Genomic DNA, 14,188 nt, shown 5'->3' with positions numbered 1-14,188 from the left:
GAATGCAGATCCCTGGTGTGGTGGCCTGGAGTGGTGGTAGGAGCCAGGGCTCAGGAAGGAAGGGGGCTGGCAGTTGGCAGCAGCATTTTGGAAGGACGATTGGGGGTGAGCAGGCGCTTGGAATGGAGACCGGTCGACAGTTGGCTGTGGCAGCTGGAGCGGCAGTTGGGGCTTGGCAGGGGCACAGGCCCGGAGGACAGTTGGGGTGGGGCAGCCGTGGGGTTGGCAGGTAGCCCCTGGCCCCAGAGCAGCTCTGGAGGGTGGTCTCGGGGAGGCCTGGGTGGGAGGGCAGGGCCAGCTGGCACTGGACCTGGCCAAGCCAAGCCCGAGAGGAGGCCCACCTCCATCCAGCCTTGACCAGGACACCTCCCCCAGCCGTGGGTGGGGCTCTGCTGCGCCCACGGCCGGCCTCCAGTCCACCCGCAGGACCCAGGATGACGTGCGGTGGGCGGCTCCCTGGACAGCCCCAGCATCCTCAGGCGGGCGGCGGGCCTCTGTCCCCGCCCTGCCCTCTGCCTCTCCCTCTGTCTGGGCTCCCAGCAGAGCCCTGGAGAGGGCAGGGACAGGTTCTGGGCAGTTCCCTGGGAGGGGGCAGGACTCCCAGGGCTGTTGCCATGGGGACGACTGAGTAACATCACTGGCTGGTGAATAAACAGGCAGGTTCCCTGACCAGTGACTGAGACAAAGACAACCATAGAAATCCCAGCTGGGGGTGGACAAGGAAATGCCTCCTTGGGAGAAGAGGGAGTGGTGGTAAAGGCCCTGGCGAGGTTGGGGAGCTGCTTGGGGGCACCCAGGCAGGAAGGGGTGTCTGTTGCTCAGGGGGACACAGACAGGAAGGGGTGTCTGCTGCTCGGGGGGACAGAGACAGGAAGGGGTATCTGTTCCTCCTCGGCAATTTTCTTTCCCAAAGCTCCTCCCAGGTCATCCTTCCTGAGGGTGAGAGGCAGGTCCCCACTCTCTTGGTGGGTCAGAGCACCTAGAATGGGGCTTGTCCCCTCCCAGACCCCCGGCCCCTAGAAGCCACACAGTGAGGGTGGAGGGCAGGTGGCCGGCTGGCAGGGTAAGTGGTGCAGGGAGTCTGTGAACACAGATCTGCGGAGAGGCCACAGCACGAGGCTGTGCCAGGACCCTCTGGGGGCCCTGCCAGCCAGATGGCTCTCCATTTGTGTCTCTGGTTGAGTTGTTCCAGGGGTTTGTGGGGGGCAGGTCCCTTAGCAGGTACATCCGTGGGGCTGCCCAGCCTCTGCACCTTGCCCTGAGCCCCCCATCCTCCAGAACTCCTGGTCTGCTGCTGCTCATCCCTCATAGGCCTCAGGGTCCCTTGGACAGGCTCCCGACAGGCTCACCCAGGTGGCTGGGGGTGACTTTCAGGAATGACCACCTCATGCAGCGTGGACAATTGTGCCCTACAGAGGCCTGACCACTTGTTCGCCTGTCATGTTCACCCACTTGCTGAGGTCAGGGACTATGTCCAGTTCATCGTCGCCCTCAGAGACCCCACCCTCGGGACCCTCCCAGACACCCATGTGTTGACCTCCCAGCCCTGATCCCAACACTGCTGAGGCCACACTTCACGTCCTCTGTTCCCAGAGCTGCCTCCCAGCCGGCTGCCAGGCGGCAGATCCCTCCTTGCGTCTGTGGACCCCAGGCCTGGCATGCATCACCTGCACAAGTGTCCCGGGTCCTGGGAAGAGAGGGGGCACTGCGGCCCAGCCTGGCATCCCCGTCTCATGTATAATCCCAGCAGCAGCTCAGCAGATGCTGGGCTCCAACAAACCTGAGGTTCCTGGGGCCACGGGGCCAGCACGCCCGTCGGAGCAGACACATCCGGTGGCTACAGGAGCCCAACTACTCCACCTTCTTCCTTCTATCAGTTCAGCTGAGAGGCTGCAGTTGCTGCTGCTGGTTTTTGTTCGTTTGTTTTTCTTTTAAATAGTAATGGGGTTTATTAGCTCTCGGAATAACGGTCTGCAGGTAGGGTGGGCTTTAGACAGGACTTAACCAGGATGCTATCTCTGAGACTGGTCTTGGGTCTTCCTTTTTGACATACTGGCTTCATCTCCAGGCTGCTTGACCTTCCATTGGTTCTTGGAGCAGAAGTCAGGTGTCTCTCTGTTCCCAGTCACTGGCAGGGTTGCTGAGGGGGTAGGAGGTAGAAGTGGGACTCCCAGGTGAGAGAGGGCCCAGAGCCTCATCTACCCGGCTCATTCTAGAACTCAGAAAGTTTCTACCAAGACAGGCAGCCCTAACCTGGCAGGTGGGGTTGGCCTTGGTCGTGGTGAGATCAAGGCTTGGTTCTTGCGGGCAGGCCTCCTAAGCAATGACTGAGTGCCACTGTGTGTTCCGCCAGGCAGCTGCTGCTGCTCTCCATCCCTGCATGGACAATGGACATGGCAAACCATTAACACTGCTCTCCTTGGAGGCTGTCTAGGGAGGTCCAGACATCTTGGGAGAGACTGGGGTTCTCTTTTGCGCAGGAGAACATGGGCAGGCTATGCGGGAGGCCCCTGGGGCAGGCATCGGGGCCCTGGTCCTCCTTACTTTGGCTGGGTGGGCCCGAGCTCTCCTGTCTCCCCAGGCCTCCTTTCCTCCATGGGGTACAACTGGTCTCTGGGTGGGTAGGTGGGGGCTGCTGCAAGCAGTGCTCTCTGTTCCCTCCAAGGGGGAGGCATGCTGCCAGAACCTCCTGGAAGCTGTCTCTTCTCAGGGTGGCTGTGCTCAGCCCCCACCTCCCGAAGGTCGGTGACGCTGGGCCTGCTGTTTCAGACCAGAGCAGGCGGTGCCACCGAGAGGGTGTTGCCCGAGGTAGGCCGGGGACGAGGCTTCCTGGGCCGCAGGGCCATCCCGGCGACCTTGGCGAGGGGATGGGAAGGGGTTGTCCGCACAGCCATTTCCAGGAGCCCGCGACGGCAGTTAAGGGAGTGTCCCAGGCGGTGGTCCCGGCAGCCAGACCTCGCTCGCCTTTGCTCACTCATGGAGAGCCCTCAGCCGCCTCCCACCGCCGCTCCTGAATGTGCCTCACACATCCTGATTTGAAAGCATCCATAGGGCCGCCGCCTCCCACCTCCCGAGGAATCCGCCGCGCTGGGCCCGCAGGGAGGCAGGCTGGACGGCCCGGGCGCCTCCCCATTGGTTGGCCCGGTCGGGCTAGACTCCCTCGCGCGGCTGCCGGCCACAGGCTCACCTCCCTTCCCGCCGTCGCGCCCGGGGAGAGGAAACGAGGTGGCCTTTACCCCCACGCAGGACGGCCAGGAATGCGGGGCCGCGCTTCCCACTCCACCCGCCCGAGGGCTGAGGACGCGGAGGCGAGAAGCGACGCACAGGGTCCGGGCACCCAGTGGTGGAGACGCGTCCCGGGCCGCTCGGCTCGGGGCTGCACACGGGGCTGGGGCGAGGCCCGAGCCGCTGGTTCCCTTCCCCTCCCGGACCCCTTCGTCCCCGTGGGGCACACGACACGACGGGAGGGACCCACGCGCGGCCGCCGGTGCCCCTAGTCAGCCAAAAGCGAGCCCCACTGGCGGGCACCCCCACGAGGCCCGTGCCCGAGGTGCGCTGATCTCCCGGTGCGCCGAGGCCCCCGAGGGTGGGCGCGCGCGGTGCCCAGGCCCTTCAGGACCCCGCGCCCCGGGCGGCCTTCCTTGGGGGCGCCTTTTCCGCATCGCAAGCGGCCCGCGGAGAGGCCCGGCGGGGCTGGGGGAGTCGCCAAGTTTGCGAGACGCGCGCAGCGCAACGGCGCGTCGGGCGCGGGGACGGCCCGTGACCCGGGCACCCGCGCGCCCCCGAGAAACCTGCGCGTGGGCAGGGCCCGATGCACAGCCCGGGAAGGGATTGGGTGCCCTCGCCAGGGTCGCCGCTCCCGTGGGGTGGTTTCCAGGCTGCTCCGCGCCCGCGGGGCAAGGGCGCAGCCGGGACTAGGGGGACCCCCGCGCCGCGCCGCCCCAGTCCCCCGCCAGCCCAGGGGAGGGGGCTTCCCACAATGCCCAGCGAGCTCCAGCCCGCACTTCCGCTGTCCGGCCGCCCGCGGGGGGGAGAACGGACCCCCAGCGCGGCCCCCTGCGACCCCGCGGCGCGGCGCCGGGGCCGAGCGAGGGGCGGGGCCGGCGGCCGGGCCGGCGTGGGCGGGGCCCGGGGCGGTGGCCGCGGCCGGGGCGCGGCGCGGGCCAATCAGCGGCGGCCGGGCGCGCGCTGGGGGGCGGGGTCAGGGTCCGCGGGCGGGGCGCGCGCGCGCGGGCGGCGGGGGCCGCGGGGTTGGAGCGGGCGCGGGGGCGCGCGCCGGCCTGACGGACCGACGGACGGACTGACTGACCGAGCAGCCCCGGCGAGCGCGCAGCTCGGACCCGCCCGGACGCAGCGCCCGCCCGGCGGCGGCGGCGATCACCGGCGCCGGCCCGGCGGCCGCGGCGCCCGCCCTCGCCCGCGCCCCATGGGGTCACAGGTAAGCGGCGCCGGCTCATTGTCCGCGCGGCCAGGCGGGCGCATCGCGGCGGGGGCCGGGCCGGGAGCCGGGAGCAGGGAGCCGGGGCTGCTGCGAGCCCGGGCGCGCCCCCGCCGCCGGCCGCCCCGCCACGCCCCGCCCCGCGGGGGCGCCCTCCCGGGGCCATCGGCTCGCCCGGCTGCGGCGCGGGCTTCGGGGGCGGCGGTGGAGACCCCGGCCCGGCCCCCGCGGGTGCCCCCCAGGCTGGCGGCGCGGGGCGGGGCGCGCGGGGGCGGCGCGGGTTCCTCGCAGGGCTGCGCGCGGAGGCGGCGGGGCTGCCCCGGCCCCTCGGCCCCCGGCACCTCCCGCTGCCGCCGCGCTCCCTCCCCGGCACCTCCGAGAGGGGAATTTTCCAGCTGGTAATTTTTGCTGCGTCAACGCCTGGCCCCGAGGCAGCCCGGGGGCGTCCTGGCGCCCCCCGCCCGCGCCCCCAGCAGGCGCAGCCCAGCCGCACCCGGAGCCGCCCGCGCCGAGTTTGCCAAGAGTCGGAACTGCGGGAGGTGGGCGCGGGCGGGTCCCGGCGTCCTGGGGCCGGGGGTCATTGTCTCCCCGGACGCCGGGCGCTGGCCTGGTCTCCATGTTAATCGCCGGCCGAACCGGGGCGCAGGGGCCTCGGGGCGGGGCAGCGAGGGGCGCGGGGCGCGCGGGGCGGACGGGGCGCGCGGAGGGAGCGGGGTCCGCAGCGAGCCGCGTCTTTGTTTCTCTGTAAATAGACATGTCAGTTTCGCGGGGGAGCGCGAGCCGGTGTCTGACAACTCAATCTCGAAGGCAAACGGGGAATTCTCTGCGCCAGAGGGAGGGCTCCGGCTAGTTGGGGTTCCCCTGGCCCCGCTGACAGATTCACTGTTCGTAGGTTTAACGAAGCACACACACAATAAGGCTGGACGGAGGAGCCAGGGTACAGACCAGATGGGGCGAAGAGCAGATATTTTCTGACAGCGAAGAAATATAAACAAAAGAAAGTTTGACTGAGATTCGCAGCGAATTTCCTCTCGCTTTCCGTGCTGCAATCTCAGCGATGCATTTGGAGTGGATTACGGTGGCAAGACTGTGATCAGCATTGTTTAAAGAAATGCTAATTAGAAACGTATTTAGCGCACGGCCTGGGCGCAGATACCTACCTGTGCGCCGCGAACTCACGGGCATTTTAATTGTATCGATTGTAGAATCTTTCTTATTGGCTCTATTATCAGAGCTAACTTCCCGTTTGGGTAACAGACTGGATACATCTCTGCTGCTGGCACTCACGCTGCCTCTGCAAGGCACTGTTTCACTCTACGAGAGTGGAAAATAAGTTTGTTCATCAAAAGGAAATGTATAGAAGGGTTTTTTCACATGAATAATGAAGCAAGCGACAGTATTTATCAGAGTAGAACCTTTCTGCTCGGTGCGTTTTACGTGTTTCCAACTGACACCTTTGGGCACCTCAGCCTCGTTACTACTGCAGAAAGGACTGAGGAGTGGGGGGAGTACTTGGGCACAAGTTATTGCAAATTCAGATGGGAACTTACACACTGTGCCCCCCAAAAAGCTAGACTGGGGAGTTACTGTCGGATTTCTCCTTGGCGGGGGTGCGGGGGGGCGTGGAATGCACTCACTTTGCAGTGTTCAGAAATCCAAAATTCCACTTTGCCTTCAGGCCAACCTGGGGACAAGCATTTAATTAAGCCTCTCACTGACAGCATTATCCTGAACGTGAGAGTTTCTTTTTGCTTAAATGAGGCGATTTCTATTCGGGTTTAGCTGTTTTGTGTGAAGATGCGTCGTTCTGTGCTCAGACCTGAGTTCCACTCCTGTTTCCGATGTTCGTGTTGGGTGGACTGTTACCTAAGGGCCCCCAGGTCAGTTCCACCAGGGCCAGGCTGACCCAGTGCCCTGCGCTCTCCGTCCCTCCCCAGCCCCTGGTGGTCACAGAGGTCAGGAGGTAAACACTGAACGGTGAAACTGCTCCAAGGATTTAGAGAAAATGCTGTGGAGGGTTACACAGTTATTGTCAGACGTATTTACAAACACTGAATTAAGTTTTAGCAGAGTGAACTTTCCAACACTGCCCTGATGTGGGGTTTTTAAATTAAGGGAAATTGGGCCACTCTGTCCCTGTGGCCTGTGTTTCTGGGACAGCGGTGCAGCTCCAGTGCTGTGTTCTCCATCAGAGGTCTTAGCCTGGCCTCTCAGAGCCCAGGAGACCCACTTTGTGCACGGTGCCTAGACGCATCACAGCCCGAGAAGCGGAACTAGTTCCTCCCATTGCCGTGACTGGTGCCCAGGTGCCCGCTCCAGTGCTGAGTTAAAGTGAGAGGAAAGGTCTGGAAGCCATTGCCCCTTCCCATCCCCACACCCCGTGTTGCGGCGTCTGCCATGGTACGTTCCCTCTCCTGGAGACTTCAAGTTCTTGCCCAAGTATCATTCTTGTAAAAATTCAGGCTGCTGCTTCTCCCTGGACTTTGCGTATTTTTCCTGGAAGTCTCATGAGTGACCTTGAGTGATGGCTGATACTTACCTCCACTGGTTTTTCTAGCAGATTAAAAAAAGAAAAAATTATCCTTTGAATCTGTCCCCTCCCCTGGGGGAAAAATTCATCTTGTTGCTGCTAAGTTTGCTTGAATGGCCTGACTCCTAAGAATAAATGTTTGATTAAAAATCTCTATTAAGGCCACAGACTTATTCAGGGCTTTGAGATGCGGCTGCCTTATCCTGACTATGGTCCTCCTGCCCTCTGCCATGGCTCCGGCATGGCTGTGAACTTTTTTTTTTTTTTTTTTTGAGACGGAGTCTTGCTCTGTCACCCAGGCTGGAGTGCTATGGCCGTCTCCCAGCTCACTGCAAGCTCCGCCTCCCGGGTTCACGCCATTCTCCTGCCTCAGCCTCCCAGGTAGCTGGGACTACAGGCGCCGCCACCTCGCCCGGCTAGTTTTTTGTAGTTTTTAGTAGAGACGGGGTTTCACCGTGTTAGCCAGGATGGTCTCGATCTCCTGACCTCGCGATCCGCCCGTCTCGGCCTCCCAAAGTGCTGGGATTACAGGCTTGAGCCACCGCGCCCGGCTGGCTGTGAACTTTTGCAGTGCTGGGGTCTTAGGCCATGGGGTCCATGGGAGGGATTTTCCTGCTTTTCTGCTGTTATCACTTAAACACTTTGAGTGCCTCACATAGACAGACCCAGGCTTGGTGTTCTGGTTTGTGGTGATGACAAAGGGCTCCAATGGTGTTGTTTATAGATGGAAAAGAGAAAGGATGTTTTTTAACTAAAAGTGGTTCTGATGCTGGACGTGGTGGCTCACGCCTGTAATCCCAGTGCTTTGGGAGGCTGAGGCGGGAGGGTCGCTTGAGGCCAGGAGTTTGAGGCTGTAATGAACTATGATTGTGCTACTGGACTCCAGCCTGGGCAACAGAGCAAGACCTTGTCTCTAAAACAATAAAATTAAGTAATAAAAGAACAAATAAAACATTGTCCTGTTAAAACATAAAAACAAGTGAAACCAGTGAAATTTGACCTAAGTATGATTTATGCACAGTTTTCTGTTGAACAGTTGAATACTTTTGTTGCAGAGTTGAGTATCAGCAGTGTCATTTTACTCTAATTTACAATTTGAAATTATTAAATGCTTCTAAACATCTGGATTAAAAATTTGCTACCATAGGCCAGGCGCGGTGGCTCATGCCTGTAATCCCAGCACTTTGGGAGGCCGAGGCGGGCGGATCATGAGGTCTGGAGATAGAGACCATCCTGGCTAACATGATGAAACCCCGTCTCTACTAAAAAAGTACAAAAATTAGCTGGGCGTGGTGGTGGGTGCCTGTAGTCCCAGCTACTTGGGAGGCTGAGGCAGGAGAATGGTGCCAACCCAGGAGGTGGAGCTTGCAGTGAGCTGCGATCGCACCACTACACTCCAGCCTGGGCGACAGAGCAAGACTCCGTCTAAAAAAAGAAAAAAAATTGTTACCATAGGTATTTTAGAATAGAAAGTTGAGAAACATTAGTGTATTTTTCTTTTTCTTTTTTTTCTTTTTTCTTTTTTTTTTTGAGACGGAGTCTCGCTCTGTTGCCCGGGCTGGAGTGCAGTAGTGTGATCTCGGCTCACTGCAAGCTCCGCCTCCCGGGTTTAGGCCATTCTCCTGCCTCAGCCTCCCGAGTAGCTGGGACTACAGGAGCCCGCCACCGCGCCCGGCTAATTTTTTGTATTTCTGGTAGAGACGGTTTCACTGTGGTCTCGATCTCCTGACCTTGTGATCTGCCCGCCTCGGCCTCCCAAAGTGCTGGGATTACAGGCGTGAGCCACCGCGCCCGCCTTTTTTTTTGTTTGAGACAGAGTCTCGCTCTGTCGCCCTGGCTGGAGTGCAGTGGCCGGATCTCAGCTCACTGCAAGCTCCGCCCCCTGGGTTTACGCCATTCTCCTGCCTCAGCCTCCTGAGTAGCTGGGACTACAGGCGCCCGCCACCTCGCTCGGCTAGTTTTTTGTATTTTTTGTATTTTTTTTTTTTTGAGATGGAGTCTGGCTCTATCGCCCAGGCTGGACTGCAGTGGCCAGATCTCAGCTCACTACAAGTTCCGCCTCCTGGGTTTATGTCATTTTCCTGCCTCAGCCTCCCGAGTAGCTGGGACTACAGGCGCCTGCGACCTCGCCCGGCTAGTTTTTTGTACTTTTTAGTAGAGACGGGGTTTCACCGTGTTAGCCAGGATGGTCTCGATCTCCTGACCTTGTGATCCGCCCGTCTCGGCCTCCCAAAGTGCTGGGATTACAGGCTTGAGCCACCACACCCAGCCAGTTTTTTGTATTTTTTTGGTAGAGACCGGGTTTCACCGTGTTAGCCAGGATGGTCTCGATCTCCTGACCTCGTGATCCGCCCGTCTCGGCCTCCCAAAGTGCTGGGATTACAGGCTTGAGCCACTGCGCCCGGCCATTAGTGTATTTTTCAAAAGCATTTGCAGATCTTTTGTGTTTTGACAGATGTGCTTTTGAGTCTTACTGGAGACACGTGGGGTTTCATTTTCATGACAGAAAATGTGTTTTGGTGTTACTGAGGGCCTGCCATGGACCAGACTTTGGGCCAGGTTGGTGACAAAGTTACCCCAGAGGTGGGTTGAGGGCACACAGAAACCACTGATGTGGCCCAGTGTGGTGGCAGAGCTGGTGACAAACGGCCCAAGGCCGGGAGGAGGGTGCCTAGACTGCTGTGGGGAGTGGCACCAGAGCCCAAAGGTGACTCCAGGGAAGGGGGTCCACTTGGAGATCCGCCCCCATGGTTCCAGAGCTGGCTGGCAGCTGTCCAGTCCTGGTGGAGCGAGTCATATTCCAACCCCTGCTTCTCGGAGAGCGGATTGCTGGCCAGAGGGCAGGGCCACTGTAGGAGGCAGCTTTTGGGAGCTGGTCAGCTGTGGGGGTAGGCATGAGGAGCGGTTGAGTTTCACGTTGTACCTTCTGAAGACTTGGTTCAGCACACACAATGCCTTCCCAAGGACACTCGCTGTGGTTTTGGAAAAGTCACCCATGAAGCATTTTTTTTTTGTTTTTTTGAGATGGAGTCTCGCCGTGTTGCCCGGGCTGGAGTGCAGTGGTGCGATCTCGGCTCACTGCAAGCTCTGCCTCCCGGGTTTACGCCATTCTCCTGCCTCAGCCTCCTGAGTAGCTGGGACTACAGCCGCCTGCCACCACGCCCGGCTAACTTTTTGTATTTTTTTTTAGTAGAGATGGGGTTTCACTGTGTTAGCCAGGATGGTCTCTATCTCCTGACCTTGTGATCTGCCTGCCTCGGCCTCCCAACGTGCTGAGATTACAGGCGTGAGCCACCGCGCCCGGCCGAAGCATTTCTTCTCTGGCCCTGTCATTGCCGGCCCAGGTGTCGCCTTCGGGCTCCTCTTGTTTTCTCTTTGAGCATCTCTGACTTACTAGTGCCTCAGTCCTTCTCAGTTTCCCCCAAAATGGAAAAGAACCACATATGTGTGTGAACAATCAGTTTCGAAAAATGTCTTCATTTTTCTGAAAGTCGGGCAGCATTGCTACTTGCACGGGACACACGGATACTTTTTTGTTTGTAAAACATTTTCATTTACAAAAAATGCATCACATCGTCTCTTCCTTCCAAACGCTCTGAAGAAAATGAAGAAAATGAAGCCTCTTGCACAGAAAGTCTTCCCATACTCTGGCATATTGCTGCACACGAGGCCTGCGTAGGTGCTTCTCTGTGGAGATGTGGAGAAGGGCACCATTGTGCCTTGGGCTACGTGCAGAGGGTTTAGGAACTCCAGGTGTTGACAGCTGCCTTTGGGAGAGGTGGACACACCTCGCCCACGTGGCCCACGTTACTCTGGGCAAGTCTTCTTAGTGTGGGTCACCTGCCGGACGGACGGGGGCTTTGCATATCTGCTGGGGCATGGGGAGCAAAACTATGGCTCTGAATTGGGAAGAAGAAGGGAAGTCGGCCAGGCTAAGCGTTACCTGTCTGCAGTGTTGATTCACCGCTTCCCTAACTGACTTCCCTGAGAGAATCCCACAAAAAGTCACAGAGATTCATTAGGAGCTTCTGAGTTATGAAGAAACTCGAAGGCCTGGTTGTTGATTTCTGGGTTGTAGAGGGGCACATCCAGACACACAGGCTTTCTAGAAACATACTCATAATCCACTCAGTGGCCATAGCCAGCCGCTTGGCAGAGGCTGAGAAGTGGAGCAAGGCCGTTCTGGTTGGAGGAACATCGAGTGCAGGGTCAGAACCAGAAAACAGAGTTGTTGACACAAAGCGCCCAGGGCTGTTTGTGCAGAGTGGGGACAACTGGCCCTGGGAACGGGGGCAGGGAGGCGTTCGATGGTAGTGAGATGGTGGGTGGGAGGGAGGGGTGTTTTTTTCTTTGAGATGGAGTCTTGTTCTGTCCCCCAGGCTGGAGTGCAGTGATGAGATCTCGGCTCACTGCAACCTCCGCCTCCCGGGTTCAAGAGAATCTCCTGCTTCAGCCTCCTTAGAAGCTGGGATTATGGGCACCTGCCACCATGCCTGGCTAATTTTTGTATTTTTAGTAGAGACGGGTTTCATCATGTTGGCCAGGCTGGTCTTGCCTGACCTCAAGTGATCCCTGTCTTGGCCTCCCACAGTGCCGGGATTATAGGCGTGAGCCACCACACCCAGCCAGGAGGGTGAGATGGGGGTGCAGTGATGGGAGATGGGGGTGCAGTGATGGGAGATGGGGGGGAGAGGTTTGGATGATGGTGAGATGGGGGTGCAGTGATGGGAAGATGGGGGAGAGGTTGGATGATGGTGAGATGGGGGTGCAGTGATGGGAAGATGGGGGAGAGGGTTGGATGATGGTGAGATGGGGGTGCAGTGATGGGAGATGGGGGTGCAGTGATGGGAAGATGGGGGAGAGGTTTGGATGATGGTGAGATGGGGGTGCAGTGATGGGAAGATGGGGGGAGAGGGTTGGATGATGGTGAGATGGGGGTGCAGTGATGGGAAGATGTGGGGAGAGGGTTGGATGATGGTGAGATGGGGGTGCAGTGATTGAAACATCACCTCTTGGAGCACCCAGAAGAACAGGGTGGGGGAAGGTGGTACGTGTTCCTTGGCCACGTGAAATTTTGGGTGGGATTAGAACCACTGAGTTGTCCCGCAGACCCTGAGCTTTCAGGGAAAAGGGCATGATTCAGGGCCGGTGTGGCAACCACCAAGTGAGTTTATCTGACACTTGCTAAATGAGCTTTAAAGACAACATGGTCTGTAGTCTTTCTTGTCTCGGTGTGGCCCTAGTTGAAAAAAGTGGGTGTTCTCTTTTCATCCCATTTAAATTCCTGAATCTGGTGAATGGCAATATCCTTTTATTTGGCAAGTTCAAAGCCAGCTTAGGCATTTTTGAAAGAAATAAGAGCTTATTCGGCTCCGTTAGGGGCGGAGAACACATTGGCTGAAGAAGGCTCTTGTTTGTCCAGGGCCAGCCCCGTCTCTTCCTCCTCCGATTTCAGGGTGGAATCCGCAGACCCACAATACTCGGGGTCTCCCATGCTTCACGGAGACCGGCCTGGTTCAGTTGCAGATCAGAGGCACTCAACCTCTAAGGTGGTCCTGATGCTTAGGTGGGACATGTCTGCTTGTTACCCATTCAAGGAAACAGAGCACTTTGGCTTGTGACCCTGCCCTGAGCCTCTGGTCTCTGGTCTCTAAAAAATACAAAAAACTAGCCGGGCGAGGTGGCGGGCGCCTGTAGTCCCAGCTACTCCGGAGGCTGAGGCAGGAGAATGGCGTAAACCCGGGAGGCGGAGCTTGCAGTGAGCTGAGATCCGGCCACTGCGCTCCAGCCCGGGCTAGAGGGAGACTCCGTCTCAAAAAAAAAAAAAAAAAAAAAAGTCTTGAGTCGCCTACAGCCTCCTCTCCGCACTCAAAATCTCCACTTCTCAAGTGTAATCTGGTCATTTACGTTAGTCCTGTGGGGAGCCCATTCCACGGTTTACATCTCCTTGTACAAACAGAAAACGGAGCAGTCCCAAAGCACACACACACACGCACACACGCGGTTCCTAGAGGACAATGGTCAGTATAGGAACCAGGACGGAGGAAAAGGAACTGGAAGACAGCACAATGAGAAAACTTGTTCTGGGAAGTGTGTGGTCAGGGATGCAGTGTGATGTGACAGTGGATATTGTCTTTTTTTCTGGTCTGAATTTAATTTTTTTTTTTTTGAGAAGGGGTCTCACTCTGTTACCCAGGCTGGAGTGCAGTGGCACAATCATGGCTCACTGTAGCCTTGACCTGGGCTCAAGCGATCCTGCCACCTCTGCCTCCCGAGTACCTGGGACTACAAGCACGCACCACCACACCTGGCTAATATTTTAATTTTATTTTTGTTTTAGTTTTTTTTTTTTTTTTTTTTTGAGACAGGGTTTCACTCTTGTCGCTCAGGCTGGAGTGCAGTGGCGTGATCTCGGCTCACTGCAACCTCTGCTTCCTGGGCTCAACTGATTCTTGTGCCTCAGCCTCCTTAGCTAGGATTATAGGTGTGTGCCACCACACTCTGCTAATTTTTGTATTTTTTTTTAGTAGAGACCAGGTTTTTCCATGTTGCCCACTCTGGTCTTGAACTCCTAAGCGCAAGTGCACCCCCATCTGCTCACCTTGAATCCCCAAAGTACCGGGATGACAGGCGTGAGCCACTGTGCCTGGCCTTTTGTTCCCATTTTTATTTTTATTTCACTTATTTTTTGAGATGGAGTCTCACTCTGTCGCTCAGGCTGGAGTACAGTGGTGCAGTCTCGACTCACTGCAACCTTCTCCTCTTGGGTTCCAGTGATTCTCTTGCTGCCTCAGCCCCCCGAGTAACTGGGATCACAAGTGCATGCCACTACGCCCAGCTGATTTTTTTTTTTTTTTAAGTTTTTGTAGAGACGGGGTTTGTCCATGTTGCCCACGCTGGTCTTGAATAGTAGAGATGGGTTTGTCCATGTTGCCCAGGCTGGTCTTTAACTCCTGAGCTTAAGTGGTCCACCTGCCTCGGCCCAAAGTGCTGGGGTGACAGGCGTGTGCCACTGCGCCCAACCTTTTGTTTCCATTTTTTTTTTTTTTTGAGACGGAGTCTTGCTCTGCCGCCCAGGCTGGAGTGCAGTGGCTTTATCTCAGCTCACTGCAAGCTCCGCCTCCCGGGTTCGCGCCATTCTCCTGCCTCAGCCTCCCGAGTAGCTGGGACTACAGGCACCTGCCTCGTCGCCCGGCTAGTTTTTTGTATTTTGTAGTAGA

The 14,188-nt window shown here is 57.9% G+C and overlaps 1 protein-coding gene across 3 annotated transcripts in view; it reads left to right on the top strand.

Moving 5' to 3' along the window:
• The first annotated feature begins 3,429 nt into the window (after positions 1 to 3,429).
• ZBTB46 (zinc finger and BTB domain containing 46) overlaps positions 3,430 to 14,188 on the top strand; it is a 90,526-nt gene continuing 79,767 nt past the window's right edge. The window contains exon 1 of one of the 3 annotated variants that reach the window (XM_033187157.1): positions 3,430 to 3,550. The gene's annotated coding sequence lies outside the window, so the exon portion shown is untranslated. Of the gene's footprint in view, positions 3,551 to 4,245; positions 4,439 to 4,643; positions 4,837 to 14,188 lie in introns of those variants that run through there. The other 2 variants (XM_033187155.1, XM_033187156.1) reach the window with 2 other exon arrangements.

The sequence above is a fragment of the Trachypithecus francoisi genome, unplaced genomic scaffold, assembly GCF_009764315.1.
Source record: "Trachypithecus francoisi isolate TF-2019V2 unplaced genomic scaffold, Tfra_2.0 Lachesis_group21, whole genome shotgun sequence".
NCBI classification, from domain to species: Eukaryota; Metazoa; Chordata; class Mammalia; order Primates; family Cercopithecidae; genus Trachypithecus; species Trachypithecus francoisi.
This window is presented reverse-complemented; position numbering and strand designations above follow the sequence as displayed.